The sequence below is a fragment of the Balaenoptera physalus genome (assembly GCF_965194825.1).
Source record: "Balaenoptera physalus genome assembly, chromosome: 19".
NCBI classification, from domain to species: Eukaryota; Metazoa; Chordata; class Mammalia; order Artiodactyla; family Balaenopteridae; genus Balaenoptera; species Balaenoptera physalus.
This window is the reverse complement of record NC_138900.1, coordinates 21,764,281-21,784,189: the sequence shown is the minus strand read 5'-3', so window position 1 is coordinate 21,784,189 and position 19,909 is coordinate 21,764,281. Positions and strand designations below refer to the sequence as shown.

Below are 19,909 nucleotides of genomic sequence, written 5' to 3'. Positions count from 1 at the left end.
AGAACTAGGAAGGCTTGCCTGAAGGATCTCAAGGCTACTGAACCAAGGGTAGGTGGGGAAGGGACACAGAACATAAGACTGGATGAGGTTTTGACACTTTGTCAGGTTCTGAGAGCCAGTCTTAATAACTTCTGGAATGGCCCCTAGAATCTTGGAAAAAAATTCTCATCTTAAATGCAATATGGAAATATGATAGCAACCTTGTTAAATAAGGGATTCAGATCTTTGATCTCAGAGAAGTGGGCATGTTGGAATGGATCTATTATATAGGCTCTGAGTTCTCACCATATGACTATGTCCATTGAGAAAATCCATAGGAAACTTTCTTCACTAAGGAGCAAGGGAAGAGTTAGGGGTTGGGACGGGTGGGAAGGCACGGACTTCATTAAGAAGTTCGGTGATGGCTATCTTCTGTAAGCTAGGCTGATAATAGATCTTTTAATGGAGTTGGCACCCTAGGGTCACTAAAGACAGAAGGATTCTGGAACAGCAGAGGTCATATAGTAGCATTCAGTCATCAGAGGCAAGGTAGAAAGCTAGGTCAGGATGGCAACCAGGGGACTTTGACCTACAAGGACTTGTGGTGATTCCCAATAGACAATCATGTATCTAGGAAAAAGATATATGGGTAGCTGACAAAGGTATTGATCCCTGGTGGGGCTCCTTAGTTGTGGCAGGAAGGCTCCTTAGTTGCAGCATGTGGGCTTCTTAGTTGTAGCATGTGGACTCTTAATTGCACTATGCATGTGGGATCTAGTTCCCTGACCAGGGATCAAAGCCAGGCCCCCTGCTTTGGGAGCACGGAGTCTTAACCACTGCTTCACCAGGGAAGTCCCTGGATGAAAATGAACAGAAAATGGAGATAAATCACACCAATGGGCAACCACAATGTTGTAGCAGTTCTCAGACCCAGAACCCATCAACTGAGTAAAGACCCTGCAACGAAATGCCACAGGAAGTACAAACAATAACCACTACTCCAGTTCTGAGTAACAGTGCAGGAGAAGGGGAAAACCCATATCGTTAGTATGCTGTTGGACACAATATCAGAGTCAACATTAGTACTAGGAGACTCAAAGCACCATCATCCCCCACCCCTCATTAAAGTACATGGGTACAAGTAATGAATGGAATCTTTCTTGCGTTGGGTCCACAGATCCACCAAGTGGTCATTTCCTCAGATCCTAAATGAGTAATCAGGATGGACTTAGCAACTAGCATGGTAGGAAAGGCCAAACACCAGGCCCTGAAACTGTCCCTGATCCCCTGACCCAAACAATCAAAAACAATACCACATCCTGGGGGCAAAGGCAGAAATGAGTGTTATTCTCAAAGACTTAAAGATTAGAAAATTGGGACAAAGGAGATCTTGGTTAGAATCTTGTGGATAAAACTATGGGAGCCAGATGTGTGGGTTTTTGTATCACATGTCAGTGCCCACAGGGAGCACCTACTGCAGGGAAGGCGGTAAACAACTAAGTGGAACCAGGTAGGCAAGCACTCTTATATAGGAAGTACCAACTAGCATCATCAGACACCCATTACCTGCCCAAGAAATGTTCAGCCGCTCAGCAGAAGCCTTTGATACAGTGTCATCCGCAAGAGACCAACAAAACACAGGTGGCAAGTTCGTTATATCCAACTCCTTCCACTCTGGAGAGAGCAGTGACTCCTCCTCGGAGGGATTAATACTTTTTTCTGGTATGGGTTTCCTTTCCTGCCCACAGTGTCGTGATCCAAAGCAAACAGCGCATGATTTATTGTCACTGAATTCCACATAACATTGCCTTGTTCCAAGGGACCCACTGTATGAGAAAGGAGGTCAGATATACACAAGGCCCACTGGGCCTATCACGTACTCAATCACCCAGAAGCTGCCAACTTAGCAAGATGCATTAACTTGGAGGTGACATCTTACAAGCTTGGGATACAGTCCTCAAGATGCAGGATATACCTTGAGTTGAAGGCCATTATAAGATGCTCTGTCTTCAATAGATATAATATATGGATCTAAGAACCAAAAGGTTGAAGTGGCCATGGCCCTGTTATTCATCACTCCCAATGGTCTGCGAATGACCTCCCCCACCCTCCGAGTTCCCTGAGGAGAAGTTTCACCAGGAGACACAATAAAAGTTCCACTAAACTTAAAAGTATACTTGCCATCTGGTCATTTGGGGCTCTTTGTACCAGTATATCATCAGGGAAAGTAAGGAACTGTCATACTGGCAGGGACCATCAGGAGGAGATGGGTTAATGATACATAATGGAAATAGGGAAGGTGTGTTTGGGACATAGGGGATGATCCATTGGGGCATCTCTTAGTGTTCACATATGGTCATCATGAATGGCAATTATAGCAACCATAGCCTGAAAGGATATAGTTCAGGCCCCTCAAAGGATGAAGGTCGGGGCCACCTTACCAGGTAAGCCAAGTAGACCAGCAGAGGGCAAGCTGTAGCAGACGGTTGAGAAGGGATATGCTGAGTATCAGTTATGGCCCCAGAACCAACCGGAGCAGTGAAAATCTTAGGTTATCCTACTAACCCTCTTCTCCTAAGTTACGTTTCCCTGAAAATTGTAGCCCATCACTCACTCAGGTAATCTATGACTGGATGGAGTGAAACTGTGTGACATGAGAGGATCTGAGAGGCAGGATAATGTGAAATTCTACCCAAATCCCTTTTCACTATCTTTGGGCATCTCTCTCCCATCTCCTGGACCAGAGTCTGGGCAACTCTGAGGCACAATTTCCACTCCAGAGCTCCCTGTGTGACCAGGTCCTCTAAGGAACTGGGCCTGAAGCTGTACCTCACTGGCTTCCTCCCTTCCCTGCCTTCTCCCCCACTTCCTACCAGACTCTTAGGGCACTGCCTTCATAAACCATTTGCACACCAGTCCTCATCTCAGAGGCTTTTTCTACAGACCCGACCTAAGAAGGTAACTTTATCTTTTTTTTTTCTTTTTCTCACTCTAGAGGAGTGGAAATTGTTTCTGAGGGATTGAGAGAGTAAACACCAGGGCTGAGACTCACTGATAGGAATAAGCTCCAGGGTGACCTACTGGATGAGGAAATGTCCCAAAGCCCTAGGGTAACGCCTGCAGGAATAGTAACATTCCCATGCATGTGTAGTAAACCCCAGAACATTCCATAACACCTCAAAAGAGGTTGTAGAGCCCAGCTATTCAGACAAAGCCTTCATACCACCCAGAGATGCTCTTGTCCTGTCATACCATCACTTCAGACAGTGGATAAAAAGCAAATATGCAGCCAGCATTTTCAGCTAAGAGGGAAAACCCATGGGTCTCAGGTACGGTGATCAGAGCAGAGAAGACGTCTGAGCAGATGCTATCCATGAACAAGATGAAATGCCTCAATGCAGAGCCATGAAAGCACAAAATAGAAGGAAGGGATGTGGGAACACAGCACAATGCACACAAGGAGTCAAAACTAGACAAGTGCATCACTAAAGGACCAGAAGAAAAAGCCCGCTATTGCTTGAAATTAGAGAAAATTTAATAGAAACATGAATCAAATAAATTAAAATTAAAAGATGAGATGATAAAATTACAGAAGGAGATGGACATAGATATTGGAAAACAAAATTAGAACCCGGGAAGTATTATTACAGAGGAACAGAATGGATACTGTTGATAATATAATTACTGACCTAGAGGAAAGATTTAGGGTAATAAAAATGAATGCATATTTTAAAAAAACAAAGAAATCAAAATCATTAGGGAGACAGACTGACTATAAAAAAGAGACAGACAATTTGTCTTAGGAATAATTGGTATTCCTAAAGAAGAAAACACAACAAATGGAACAAAATATGTATTCAAAGATATAATACAAGAAATTTCCCCTGTATTAAAAATAATAACTGAACCTGACAAAAACAAAACAAAACAGTTTTAAAAGAGCATAATGTATGTCAGGGAAATTTGATACAGAAACGTCAACACAAAGACATATCCCGTCATAATTAAGTTATAAAACTTCAAAGTTAAGAGAGAAGTCCTGACACATCCAAGCAGAAAGAGCAAAACCACACACAATGGGAAAACCTGGCCAGACTCTGGTTTCTCTAAAGTAACATTCAGAGCCAGAATAAAAGGTATTCACATCTCAGAGTCCCAAGAGAAAGAAAAAGTGATCCTAGAATATGACACTCAGCCAAAGTTATTTCTATATAAAAGCAAGAAGCAGCCATCTGAATATTAAATACTTAAGAAAATACAGAACATATGAACTTTTTTGGAGGAAAAAAGAACTACCCATAATTAAATCCAGCCAATTGACAGATAAATAATAATAATAGCAATAATAAATATAAACTCAGGAATTTAGAAATTGGGATAAAAGAACTAGGGTTGAGCAGAGGATTCATCTAAATATAGAAGAAAGGGCAAGCAACTTAGGGAATTATGATACCAGAACAAATTATGACATTAATTAACCTGGATAAGGTAAAAGTCATACTATAACTGAAAACTCTCAGGAGATGAGAGGTAAACTCATCAATGTTTCATCTTTCAAAGAAGCGAGTCAATAAGCTAAGCGTGAAACTTTGAAACAAACTCAAAACTTGAAACATACTTTTCGAAAATAATGATTATTAACTCCTGATGTTTTTCAGAATCTTTCTTTTGTATTTTTAAGGGTTCTTCTAGGAAATAATTTTGTTTACTTTTTAAAAAAAATGTCTGAAGTTCACAATTCCCTCAGTTTCATTTCAGTTATGTTTTCTTTTAAGTTCTAGTAACATTAAATATAATACTCTATACTTTTAAAGAACATCTAGAGACAGTCATATTTTTATAAAGGTAAATATCTGTCACTTGAGGTCACCAAGGTGGCAGAATAGGAAGATGCTGAACTCACCCCCTCCCACAGACACACCAAAATTACAACTGCTTACAGAGAAACTCTCTGTGAAGATGACCTAAACACTAGCAGAAAAGATTTTCCACAATTAAAGACATAAAGAAGGATCCATTATGAGACAGGAAGGGGGATGGAGATGCAGTATAGTCAGGACCCACAGCCCTGGATTGGCAACCCACAAACAGGAAGAATATCACCGTCATAGAGGACCTCCCCAAGGAGAGAGAGGTCTGAGCCCCACCTTGGTCTCCACAGCCTGGGGTCCTGCACCCAGAAGATGAGTCCCCAGAACACCTGGCTTTGAAGGCAAGCAGGGCTGTGTACCGGAGAGCCAGGCGGCTATAGCAAACAGAGACTCCACTCTTAAAGAAGGCATGTAAAATCTTACACACGCTGAGACCCAGCACAGAGGCAGTAGTTTGAAAGAACCCTGGGTCAGATCCACTTGCTCATATTGGAGACCCTCCAAGGGGCAGGAGGCAACTGGGACTACTCCCGGGGACAGAAACACTGGCAGCAGCCATTTTGGAAGCTTGTTCTACCATGATAACACCAGTGCTGACAAGCATCTTGGAATCCTCCCTCTAGCCTATTAGCTCCAGGGACCCAGCCCTGCCCACCAGTGGGCCAGCACCAACCCTACACCCCCCTGGGTCATGCAGCCAACTGTGCAGGTAGCCTACCCCACCCTTCAGTGCATCCACAGCCACCACACAAGGCATGGCCTTGCAGTCAACCATGCTGTGGCCCAGGCTTACACACCAGCATGCCCATAGTAATCAGCCCCACCACAACAGAAGGGGCATGCAGCCCACATAGGGGATAATCCTAGAGCATATAGCTCTGGTGACCAGAGGGGAGCATGCTGTTGGGCTCCATAGGACATGTCCTACATAAGACCACTTCTCCAATATGAGGAAACATAACCAACTACCTAATACATAGAAATAAACAAAAAGAAATGGGTTAAATGAGCAGACAAAGAAATACGTTCTAAACAGAGGAAGAAGGCATAACCTCAGGAAAAGAGCTAAACAGAGTGGAGATAAGGAATCTATACAATGAAAAGTTCAAGGTAGTGATTATAAAGATGATCACTGAACTTGGGAGAAGAATGGATGAACACAGTGAGAATTTCAACAAAGAGTTAGAAAATATAAAGGAGAACCAAACAGAGCAGAAGAATACAATATCTGAAATTAAAAATACATTAAAAGGAATCAGCTGTAGATTAGATGACACAGAAGAATGGATTGGTGACCTAGAAGACAAAGTAGTGGAAATGTCCCAAGCTGAACAAAAAAAGAAAAAGAAAGAAAAAATAATTTTTTAAAAATGAAGATAGTTTAAAAGACCTCTGGAATAACATCAAGTGTACTAACATTTATATTTTAGGGGTCCCAGAAGGAAAAGAGAGAGAGTGGAAGAGAATTTATTTGAAGAAATAATAGCTGAAAACTTCTCTAAGCTGGGAAAAACAGACATCCAGCTTCAGGAAGCACAGAGAGTCCCAAATAAGATGGTCCCAAAGAGGTCACACCAAGACACAGTATAATTTAAATGGCAAAAATTAAAGATAGAATCTTAAAAACAGCAAGAGAAAAGCAACTAGTTACATACAAGGGAACTTCCATAAGACTATTGCTGACTTTTCAGCAGAAACTTTGAAGACCAGAAGGGAGTGCACAACATATTCAAAGTGATGAAAGAAAAAAACCAAAAAAACAAAAACCTACAACTAAGAGTACTCTATTTGGCAATGTTATCATTCAGTTTGAAGGAGACATAGTTTTACAGACAAGCAAAAGCTAAAAGAGTTCAACACCACTTAACCAGCTTTACAAGAAATGCTAAAGGGACTTCTCTAAGTGGAAAAGAAAAGGCCACAACTACATATATGAAAATTATAAAAAGAAAGCTCTCACTGGTAAAGGCAATCATATAGTAAAGGTAGCAGATCAATCACTTATAAAACTAGTAGGAAGATTAAAAGGCAAAAAATAAAATCATCTATATGCACAATAAGTAGTTAAGGGATACACAAAACAAAAAGGCATAAAATATGACATCAAAAATATTAAACTTTGGAGTGGGGAGTAAAACAAGAAGGTGGTTAGAATGTGTTTGAAATAACAGATAATCAACTTCAAATAATCACATATATATGATTTTATATGAACCGCATGGTAGCCACAAACCAAAAACTTATAATAGATATACACACACACACACACACACACACACACACACACGAGAATGGAATAAAAATATAAAACTAAAGATACTCATCAAATCACAAGGGGAGCGAGCAAAAGAAGAAAGGAACAAAAAATAAATACAAAAACAACCAGAAAACAATTAACAAAATGGCAATAAGTACAAATCTATCAATAATTACTTTAAATATAAATGGAATAAATGCTCCAATCAAGAGAAACAGAGTGGCTGAATGGATACAAAAACAAGTCCCATATATATACTGCCTACAAGAGACACACTTCAGATCTAAAGACACACAGACTGAAAGTGAGGAGATGGAACAAGGTATTCCTTGCAAATGGAAATGAAAAGAAAGCCAGGTAGCAAGACTTATATCACACAAAATAGACTTTAAAACAAAGACTATAACAAGAGACACAGAAGGACACTACATAATGATAAAAAGATCAATCAAACAAGAAGATATAACAGTTGTAAATATATATGCACCTAACATAGGAGCACCTAAATACATACAGCAAATATTAACAAACATAAAGGGAGAAATTGACAATGGACAGATCATTCAGACAGAAAAGCAATATAGAAACACTGGCCATAAATAACACATTACATCAAATGAGATTAATAAACATATGCAGAACATTCCACCCAAAAACAGCAGAATACGTATTCAAGTGTACATGGAACATTCTCCAGGATAGATCACATGTTAGGCCACAAAACAAGTCTCAATAAATTTTAAAAAATTGAAATCATATCAAGCATCTTTTCTGGCCACATGGTATGGGACTAGAAATCAACTACAAGAAAAAAACTGCAAAAAACACAAACACATGGAGGTAAACTAAACAACGAATAGGTCACTGAGGAAATTAAAAAATACCTGGAAACAAATGAAAATGTAAACATAATGATCCAGATTCTATGAGATGCAAAAGCAGTCCTAACCCACATTAAGAAAGACTCCCTCGTGGAGGGGAAATCAGCTGGGACAGAAAAGGAACTTTGGGGGATCAAAGGAGAACACAGCAGATGGTCTGTGGAAGGCAAGACAAAGTAAGAACTGCACACATGATCTACACCACAGCTCTGCACATTCTAGCCTGAACTCTGAGTCACCTGTTGTGAAGGGGAGCTGGGTGCTGGAAAGAGCGGTTTCGAGTGCAGACCCAGGAAGAGTACAGCTCTTGGCTGTGAAAAGACAGCCTGAAGAGACAGGAGCAAGGGGCGCCACAGCAAGGAAACTCTGTGGAAAAAGCCTGAGACACCATAGCAACATGTCACTGTCAAGTGGCGTGCAAGGGGTGGAGCCACCATCATAACCCCCTTCCCTACCCACCAGCTTCTTTGGCCTCTGCGGGCATTGAGAGGGGCTCCCACCTGAGTGGGCCTGCCCACAACTTGGGCCACGGTTGCCTCTGCCTGCATAGACTCTTGGGACCTGAGCACCGCCCACTCCAAAACCTCCTTGGGAAACAGCTTTGGGAACCCCTGCCTGGGACGAGAGTCCACCAAAGCTGGCAGGGTCAGAGGGCTAAAGCGTGGGGTTGGAAAAACAGACCCGGGAGAGAAACACAGTTGGCTGTGTGGATACAATAGAAGGGACGGGAGTGAGGGGACGCATGGCTGGGAATGCCCCTAGAGGAAGCTGGGTCTGCCTGGAAAGCGAGGCGCCATTGCTGAGAGGCACATGGGGGGCAGGGACGACAATGATCCCATATGCCAGCTCCTGCTGCTGCAGCTACTGGGTGTACCCAAGTGTGCTCCAAGCAGCTGGTGCTTTCCACCTGGGCTCCCACTCACCTGGGCAAGGATCAGATGCCTAAGGGTGGCACACATGCAGAGGTGGGATTAAATACAAAACTGAGCCCAAAGGGCAGTGCAACCAAGGAAGAGAAATACAAATCTTTCTATACAGCAGCACAAGCTGTGAATAAAATCCCCAAGATCAGCTGGGTAAATCCTGTGATTTGGGAATACCTGAATAGACAACGAGTGTTTCAACATCTGAGACCAGTCTAGCCTTCACAGCACTGGACTTTGTGGGCAAATACACATGGGAATCAGGCCAAATCAGTCTGAGCTAGCCCCACAGTGTCCACAACAGGTCCAGAGACCTACCTAGAGGTATTGGAACACCTTCTGGGGAGGTGACCCCAAGAAAATATTCTTATTTCTAATATTCTTTGTTGGTTTGTTTCATTTTCTTCAGTTGTTGGTGTTGTTGCTTTTATTTTATTTTATTTTAATTATTAGCACCTTTAATTATTATTTATTTATTTGGCTGTGTTGGGTCTTCATTTCTGTGCAAGGGCTTCCTCTAGTTGCGGCAAGCGGGGGCCACTCTTCATCGTGGTGCACGGGCCTCTCACTATCGCGGCCTCTCTTGTTGCGGAGCACAGGCTCCAGACGTGCAGGCTCAGCAGCTGTGGCCCACGGGCCTAGCTGCTCTGCGGCATGTGGGATCCTGCCAGACCAGGGCTCGAACCCGTGTCCCCTGCATTAGCAGGCAGACTCTCAACCACTGCGCCACCAGGGAAGCCCGCTTTTATTATTTTTTAACTTTTATTTTTTATTTTCTACTTTTATTGTTTTATTTTTATATTATGTTATTTTCTTAATATATATAAAGTTCTATTTTTATATTTTTCCTCTACTTTTTTGTTGCTCTGTGGCTTTTGTCTTGTTTTTGTTCTTCATTTTATAGATATATTTTTCCCTTTTTCTTTTTTTTTTCAGTTGTTTTTAGGTGTATATTCTGTTTTATTTGCTTTGTTGTTGTTGATGATGTTGTTTGCTTGCCCCCGTTTCTGTTTTATTTTTCATTCTTTGTTTTCGTTAGTATAATCTTTATCAACTGTTCTCATATTAGAATTCTCTTTTTTGGTTGTCTTTCCCTTGTTTTGTCTTCTTTTCTTTTCTTTTTCTATTCTTTTCTCCATGTGCATGTGTGTCTCTGTGTGTGAGTGTGTGTTGTGTTGCTGTTGCTGTTGTTTATTTGCTGCTGTTCTTGCTATTTGCTCTGACCTTTGTTTGTCTATTTTTTGTTGTTGTTGTTGTTTTGTTTTGTTTTGCTTTGTTGGTTTTGTCTTGTTTTGTTTTTCTTTTTTCATTTCTTTTCTCTATTTTTTATTGGGCCACACTGTGAGGCTTGTGGGCTCTTGGTCCCCGACCAGGGGTTGGGCCTGGGCCTCTGTGGTGGAAACATAGAGTCCAGAACACTAGAACACCAGAGAATTCCCAGGCCCAGGGAATATTAATTGGCATGCACGTTCCTGAAGATATCCATATCAACACCAAGACCTCACCCCACACAACTGCCTGCAGGTTCCCGTGCTAAACACCTCACACCAAACAACCATCAAGACAGGAACACAGACCCACCCATCAGTAGACAGGCTACCTAAAGTCATACTAAGCTCACAGACACCCCAAAACACACCACCTGACACAGGCCGGCCCATCAGAGGGAAAAGACTCAACACCACCCAACAGAACACAGGCACCAGGCCCTCCCACCAGTAAGCCTGCACAAACCTCTGGGCCAACCTCACTTGGCAGGGGGCAGTCAACAGAAACAAGAGGAATTATGACCCTGCAGCCTGCGGAAAGAAGACCATAAACACAGTAGGTTAGACAAAATGAAATGACAGAGAAATACACTGCAGACAAAGGAGCAAGGTAAAATCCCACAAAACCAAATAAATGAAGAGGAAATAGGTAAGCTATGTGAAAAAGAATTCAGAGTAATAATAATAAAGACGATCCAATATCTAGGAAATAGAATGGAGAAAATACAGGAAACTTTTAACAAGGACCTAGAAGAACTAAAGGACAAACGATCAGTGATGAACAACACAATAACTGACATGAAAAATACACAAGAACGAATCAACAGCAGAGTAACTGAGGCAGAAGAACGAATAAGTGAGCTGGAAGATAGAATTATGGAGTTAACTGCCGAGGAACAGAATATAGAAAAATAATGGAAAGAATTGAGGACAGTCACAGAGACCTCTGGGACAACATCAAATGCACCAACATTCAAAATATGTTGAGTCTGAGAAGAAGAAGAGAAAAGGAAAGGGCCTGAGAAAATATTTGAAGAGATTATAGCCAAAAAACTTCCCTAACATGGTAAAAGAAATAGTCAATCATATCCAGGAAGCACAGAGAGTTCCATACAGGATAAACCCAAGGAGAAACATGCTGAGGCACATATTAATCAAACTAACAAAAATTCAATACGAAGAAAAAATATTAAAAGCAACAAATAACCTACAAGGGAATTCCCATAAGTTTCTCAGCTGATTTTTCAGCAGAAACTTTGTAGGCCAGAAGGGAATGGCAAGACACATATAAAGCAATGAAAGGGAAAAACCAACAACCAAGATTACTCTACCCAGTGAGGATCTCATTCAGAATTGATGGAGAAATCAAAAGCTTTACATACAAGCAAAAGCTAAGAGAATTCAACACCACCAAACCAGCATGACAACAAATGCTAAAGGAACTTCTCTAGGTGGGAAACACAAGAAAAGAAAAAGACCTACAAGAATAAACCCCAAACAATTAAGAAAATGGTAATAGGAACATACATATCAATAATTACCTTAAATGTAAATGGATTAAATGATCCAAACAAAAGACACAGACTAACTGAATGGATACAAAAACAAGACCTGTATATATGCTGTCTACAAGAGACCTAGGGACACATACAGACTGAAAGTGAGGGGATGGCAAAAGATATTCCATGCAAATTGGAATCAAAAGAAAGCAGAGTAGCAATACTCATATCAGACAAGATAGATAGACTTTAAAATAAAGACTATTATAAGAGACAAAGAAGGACACTACATAATGATCAAGGGATCAATCCAAGAAGAAGATAAAACAATTGTAAATATTTATGCACCCAACATAGGAGCACCTCAATATATAAGGCAAAGGTTAACAGCCATAAAGGGAGAAATCAACAGTAACACAATAACAGTGGGGACCTTAACACCCCACTTACACCCCACTTACACCACTTACACCAATGGACAGATCATCCAGAGAGAAAATTAACAAATAAGGAAATAAATAAGGAAACAAGGAAAACCAGAGATAAACCCACACACCTATAGTCACCTAATCTATGACAAAGGAGGCAAGAATATGCAATGGAGAAAAGACAGACTTTCCAATAAGTGGTGCTGGGAAAACTGGACAGGTACATGTAAAAGAATGAAATTAAAACACTTCCTAACACCATACACAAAAATAAACTCAAAATGGATTAAAGACCTAAATGTAAGGCCAGACACTATCAAACTCTTAGAGGAAAACATAGGCCGAACCCTCTTTGACACAAATCACAGCAACATCTTTTTTGACCCACCTCCTAGTGTAATGAAAATTAAAACAAAAATAAACAAATGGGACCTAATGAAACTTCAAAGCTTTTGCACAGCAAAGGAAACCATAAACAAGATGAAAAAGCAACCCTCAGAATGGGAGAAAATACTTGCAAATGAAGCAACTGACAAAGGATTAATCTCCAAAATATACAAACAGCTCATGCAGCTCAATATCAAAAAAACAAACAACCCAATCCAAAAATGGGCGGAAGACCTAAATAGACATTTCTCCAAAGAAGACATACAGATGGCCAACAAACACATGAAAAGATGCTCAACATCACAAATTATTAGAGAAATGCCAGTCAAAACTACAATGAGGTATCGCCTCACACCAGTCAGAATGGCCATCATTAAAAAATCTACAAACAGTAATAGCTGCACAGGGTGTAGAGAAAAGGGAACCCTCATACACTGTTGGTGGGAATGTAAATTGATAAAGCCACTATGGAAAACTGTATGGAGGTTCCTTAAAAACTAAATATAGAACTACCATATGACCCAACAATCCCACAACTGGGCATATACTCAGAGAAAACCATAATTCAAAAAAACACATGCACTCCAATGTTCATAGCAGCACTATTTACAATAACCAGGACATGGAAACAACCTAAATGCCCATCGACAGACGAATGGATAAAGAAGTTGTGGTACATATATACAATGGAATATTACTCAGCCATAAAAAAGAAAAAAATTGGGTGATTTGTAGAGACGTGGATGGACCTAGAGAGTGTCATACAGGGTGAAGTAAGTCAGAAAGAGAAAAATGAATATCGTATATTAACGTATATATGTGGAATCTAGAAAAATGGTATAGGTGATCTTATTTGCAAAGCAGAAATAGAGACACAGACATAGAAAACAAATGTATGGATACCAAGGGGGGAAAGGGGTGGGGAGGGAGGATTTGGGAGACTGGGATTGACCCATATACATTACTGATACTATGTATAAAATAGACAACTGATGGGAACATACTGTATAGCACAGGGAACTCTACCTAATGCACTGTGGTAACCTAAATGGGAGGGAAGTCCAAAAGGGAGGGGATATCTGTATGTGTATAGCTGATTCATTCTGTTGTGCAGTGGAAGCTAACACAACATTATAAAGCGATCATACTCCAATAAAAATTAATAATAAAAAAACCCGCAATCCTAAGAGGCAAGTGTATAGTGATATAAACCTAACCCAGGAAACAAGAAAAAAATCTCAAATAAACAGTCTAAACTTACACCTAAAGGAACTAGAAAAAGAAGAACAAACAAAACACAAAGTTAGTAAAAGGAAAGAAATAATAAATAGGGGAGTGGAAATAAATGAAAAAGAGACTAAAAAAATAGAAAAGATCAATGAAACTAAGAGCTGGTTCTTTGAAAAGATAAACAAAACTGATAAACCTTTAGCCAGATTCATCAAGAAAAAAAAGAGAAAGCCCAAATAAATAAAATCAGAAATGAAGGAGAGGTTACAACCAACATCACAGAAATACAAAAGATCATCAGCAATTACTACAAACAACTATAAAATGGACAATTTGGAAGAAATGGATAATTCCTAAAGATGTACAACCTTCAAGGCTGAATCAGGAAGAAACAGAAAATATGAACACATTGATTATCAGTAACAAAATTGAACACATAATTTTAAAAAACTCCAATATACAAAATTTCAGGACCAGATGCCTTCATAAATGAATTCTACAAAACATTTAAAGAAGATTTAACAACTATCTTTCTCAAATTATTCCAAAATTTGAAGAGAAAGGAATGCTTCTGAACTTATTCTATGAGGTCAGCATCACCCTGATACCAAAACCAGGTTAACAACCACAAAAAATTTAAATTACAGGCCAATATCACTGATGAACATAGACGTAAAAATTCTCAATAAAATATTAGCAAATTGAATTCAACAGTATATTGAAAGGATCATACACCATGGTTAAGTGGGATTTAACTCAGGGATGCAAATCAATGTGATATACCACCTTAACAAACTGAAGAACAAAAACCATACAATCATCTCAATAGACGCAGAAAAAGCTTTCAACAAAATTCAACGGGTATTTATGATAAAAAAAAAAAAAACCCCTCAACAAAATTGGTATAGATGGGAACAAACTTCAACATAATAAAGATCATATATCACAAACTCACAGTCAACATCAAACTCAACAGTGAAAAGCTGAAAGCATTTCCTCTAAAATCAGGAACAAAGCAAGGATGTCCACTCTCACCACTTTTACTCAACAAAGCATTGAAAGTCCTACCCACAGCAATCAGGCAAGAAAAAGAAATAAAAGAAATCCAAATGGAAAAGGAAGAAGTAAAACTGTCACTGTTTGCAGATGACATGAAACTATATATAGGAAATCCTCAAAATTTTACCAAAATCTATTGGAACTAATAAATGAATTCAGTAAGGTTGCAGGATACAAAATTAATATACAGAATCTATTGCATTTCTATACACTAATAATGAACTATCAGAAAGCGAAATTAAAAACAACCCCATTTACAATTGCATCAAAAAGAATAAAATACCCAGGAATAAATCTAACCAAAGTGGTGAAAGATTCGTACTCTGAAAACTATAAGACATTAAAGATAACACAAACAAATGGAAAGGTATGCTGTACTCATGGACCGGAAGAATTAATATTGTTAAAATGACCACACTATTCAAGGCAATCTACAGATTCAATACAATCCTTATCAAATTATCAAATGCAGTTCTCAAAAAAGTAAGACAAATAATTCCAAAATCTGTATGGAACTACAAAAGACCCCAAATAACCAAAATCATCTTGAGAAAGAAGAACAAATCTGGAGGTATCATGCTCCCCGATCAAGCTATGCTACAAAGCTACAGTAATCAAAACAGTATAGTACTGGCACAAAAACACATAGATCAATGGAACAGAATTGAGTGTCCATAAACCCATGCTTATATGGTTATTTAATATATGACAAAGGAGGCAAGAATATACAGTGGGAGAAAGACGTCCTCTTCAATAAACAATGTTGGGAAAATTGGACAGCTACATGCAAAAAAATAAAACAGAACTACTTTCTCACACCCTATACAAAAATAAACTCAAAATTGATTAAAGACTTAAATGTAAGACTTGAAACCATAAATTTCCTAGAAGAAAACACAGGCAGTATCCTCTTTGACAGCAGTCTTAGCAATATGTTTTTAGATCTGTCTCCTCAGACAAGGGAAACAAAAACAAAAACAGACAAATGGGACAACATCAAACTAAAAAGCTTTTGCACAGAGAAGGAAACTACCAACAAAATGCAAAGGGAGCCTACTAAAAGGGAGGAGACATTTGCAAATTATATATCTAAGGAGTTAGTTACTGTTTAAAATATACAAAGAACTCATACAACTAAATTTTTTTTTAAAACTGATTTTAAAAAATGGTCAGAGGACCTAAATAGACATTTTTCCAAAGAAGACATACAGACACATGAAAAGATGCTCAACATCACTAATCATCAGGAAATGCAAATTAAAACCACAATGAGACATCACCTCACACCTGTCAGAATGGCTATCATCAAAAAGACAACAAATAACAAGGATGGCAAAGATGTGGAGAAAAGGGAACACTCATACACTATTGATGAGATGGTAAGTTGGTGCAGCCAGTATTGAAAACAGTATGGAAATTCCTCAAAAAATTAAAAATAGAACAGCCACAATGATTCAGCCATTTCACTTCTGGGTATTTACTCAAAGAAAACAAAAACACTAATTCAAAAAGATATATGCACACCAATTTTTATTGCAGCATTATTTACAAAAGCCAAGATATGGAAGCAACTTAAGTGACCATCGATAGATGAATGGATAAAGAAGAAATAGTATAGTAATATATACAATGGAATACTACTCAGAATTTAAAAACTGAAATCTTGCCATTTACAACAACATGGAAGGATCTAGAGAGTATTATGCTAAGTGAAGTCAGACAGAGAAAGAAAAATGTCATATGATCTCACTTATATGTGGAATATAAAAAACAAAACAAACAAACAACAAAACAAAACGAATACAGACTCACAGATATGGAGAACAAATGGGTGGTTGCCAGAGAGGAAGAGGGACAAAATCAGTGAAGGGGATTAAGTGGTACAAACCTCCAGTGATAAAATAAATAAGCCATGAGGCTGTCATATACAGCATAAGAAATAGTCAATAAATATTGTAATAACTTTACATGGGTACAGATGGTTATTAGATTTTTTGTGGAGATCTTTTCATAATTTACGCAGATGTCAAATCACTACAGAGTATAACTGAAACTAACATGATATTATACGTCAAGCATATTTCAATTTTTAAAAATCTATGACTATTTCTATGTTACTTCTGACAAGTATCCATAGATAAGTGTCTGGAATTATGTTTGCCTCAGGACTAGGACTTAAGTGTTTTGTTTTGTTTTTTTACTTCTTCATTGTGCATTCCTATCTTAAGTCTTTATAATATACCTGCTTCATTTTTATAAAAGTTAAAATTATTTCCCAGATGCAAATATGCCAAGATATTAAGTGATTAATTTATGGTGGTAAAAATACTGATGATTGTTTTGCATTTTGGAATTTCAGGCAATTTAAACTTCAAAAATATGCTTAAGAAAAAATAAGGATAATCATTTTAAAAATACAAATAAAATCTAATATAAATACATATATATAATTTCAAAATCAACAGAGGAAAATAATTAAAATTTTAGTACTCAAATGTAAAGCAGAAAGGGGATTAGAGAAGCAAAGAAAAATATGACAAAGAAAACATAGAAAATAAGATAGTAAAAATAAGTCCAAATAGATCATATCAATATTTATCATAAATATAAACAGATTTAAGTTACTGATAAGAAGACAGAATCTAACAGATTGTAATTTTCTTAATCTAGGGATATGGTGTTTACTACAAGAGACACACTAATACAAACAACCCAGAAAAGCCAAAAATAGAGAAATGGAACAACAACAAAATAAGAATAACAATTTTAGTAGCAGATAAAATCAAACTTAAAACAAAAAGCATTCATAGAGATAAAGAACACTATGTAATTATAAAAGGAAAGGACTCACCAAGCAGATATAACAGTCATGAATTGTATCTACCTAACAGCAACATAACCTCAAAAATACATAAAGCAAAACTGACAGAATTACAAGAAGAAACTGAGAAATCTATAATCAGAGCAGGAGACTCTAACTCACTGTTTCAGAACCTGGTCCTGCAGACAAAAATTACTTAGGATATAGAAAAATTTTACAACACTGTACAAACATGATCTAATAGATAATATCTTTATATATATGCAGTCAACAAAAGAAAATATACATTATTTTCCAGAAAATGAGAAATATTTACAAGTAATCAATCTTATAGTAGAAAAAAACAGAAGTCTCAACCAATTTCAGAGAACCAAATAGCAACAATGCAGACCCCAATGAAATTAAATTATAAATTGACAATTAGAAGACATTTAGGACAAAAATATAGAGCACTTTAAAATGGCATTCCTAAATTACTCATGTGTTAAAAGTGCAAATCTCAAAACAATTAAAATATTTAGGGCTAAATGAAACAAAAGTTCTACATCCATAAGTTGTGGGATAAATTCAATACAGTTCTTGATAAATTATTTACATAAAAAATAAGGGGGGATGAAAACAACTTGAGCAGAAGAATAAACTCAGAAAAAGTAAAAGGAAGCAAATCACCTGAGGTAAGGATTAGAATGTGAGTAGTCTATTAAGAAAGTACTCTCAGAAGAATCCAGTAAGGAAATGGGGAAGCATGATAAGGAAGGAGAAGAGTTGTTCTGTCTTGTGGCAAAGGAGTTGAGACTTCATACTCCCACGCTAGCCAGTCATTGGCTAAAAGAATCCTGAGGTTGGAAGGGATATCAACTTCAGGCATTTCTAGCTATCCATACCAGCAGGTGGCTCCAGTGCCCAAGAGCAGTCCTTTGAAGGTTTCAAGTGAAAATCTTTAATAGCAGAGCGCGCAGAAGCTGGGAGATGGGCACAATGAGGTGGCAAACAGGAAATAAGTGTATTTGGTAAGGGCACCAACGAAGCCTTCTGCAGAATTTTACTTAGGAGAAAAACAAACAACACTACTAAGAGAGATGCTCAATACAACAAAACCAGTTATTTTAAAAGAACAGTAGAGTAGATAGATGTCTAGAAAAATACCAAAATTACACTTTTGAAAAGGCACTATTTGGGCAGCCAAGATTAAATAAGCCCAGGATAGCCTATCTCTTTCACCAATTACAACAAAAATTCTAGACAAAATGCAAAAAGCAGCAACCTGAGGACTTTGAAAAATTAAAAATTCTAGAGCAACCACTAAGAAAGAGTCAATAAATTAATCTAAATGAAATATACCCACCAAAATCTAAATAACCCAAAAGGAGGCAGGAAACTAAGAAGAGAGGAACAAAAAGTAGAGAAGACACACAGAAAACAAAAAATAAAATGCTGGACTTAACATTTGTTGAGACGTGGATGGATCTAGAGACTGTCATACAGAGTGAAGTAAGTCAGAAAGAGAAAAACAAATATCATATATTAATGCATGTATGTGGAACCTAGAAAAATGGTACAGATGAGCCAGTTTGCAGGGCAGAAGTTGAGACACAGATGAAGAGAATGGACATATGGACACCAAGGGGGGAAAACTGCGGTGAGGTGGGGATGGTGGTGTGCTGAATTGGGCGATTGGGATTGACATGTATACACTGATGTATATAAAACTGATGCCTAATAAGAACCTGCAGTATAAAAAAGCAAACAAAACAACTAATACTAAACTTTCATTGGGTTATTTGTATGGAAATATGTTAATATAAATGTTTCAGACATTACATGAAATTCCTAAAAATCTTATATTTGTATTTGTATGGAAATATGTTAATATAAATGTTTCAGACATTACATGAAATTTCTAAAAATCTTATATTTGTATTTGTATGGAAATATGTATGGAAATATGTTACTATAAATGTTTAAAAAAAAAAAATGCTGGACTTAAATCCAAACATATCAATAATCATATTAAATGTAAATTTTCTTAATATACCAAGTAAAAAGGCAGAGATCATCAGTTTGGATTTAAGGGGGGAAATGTCCAACTAAACACTGTGCAAACACTTAAGGGAGAATTAATAACAACTCTACGCAATTTATTCCAGAACACAGAAAAGGAATTAATATTTCCAAACTCATTTTGTGAGGCCTACATTAACTTGATTCCAAATTTAACAACGACATTATAAGACTAATTGATAAATAAACAAACTACAGAACAATATCTCTCATGAACATAGATAGATACAAAAATTCTCATAAAA

General features: G+C 37.8%; 1 long non-coding RNA gene across 2 annotated transcripts in view; it reads left to right on the top strand.

The window, feature by feature from the left end:
- Positions 1-15,278, top strand: part of LOC309648710 — a 295,211-nt gene extending 279,933 nt beyond the window's left edge. Inside the window, exons 2-3 of one of the 2 annotated variants that reach the window (XR_014256762.1) lie at positions 1,344-9,331; positions 9,650-15,278. This is a non-coding gene — a long non-coding RNA (uncharacterized lncRNA). Of the gene's footprint in view, positions 1-856; positions 9,332-9,649 lie in introns of those variants that run through there. The other variant, XR_014256763.1, reaches the window with a different exon arrangement.
- Positions 15,279-19,909: the final 4,631 nt, after the last annotated feature.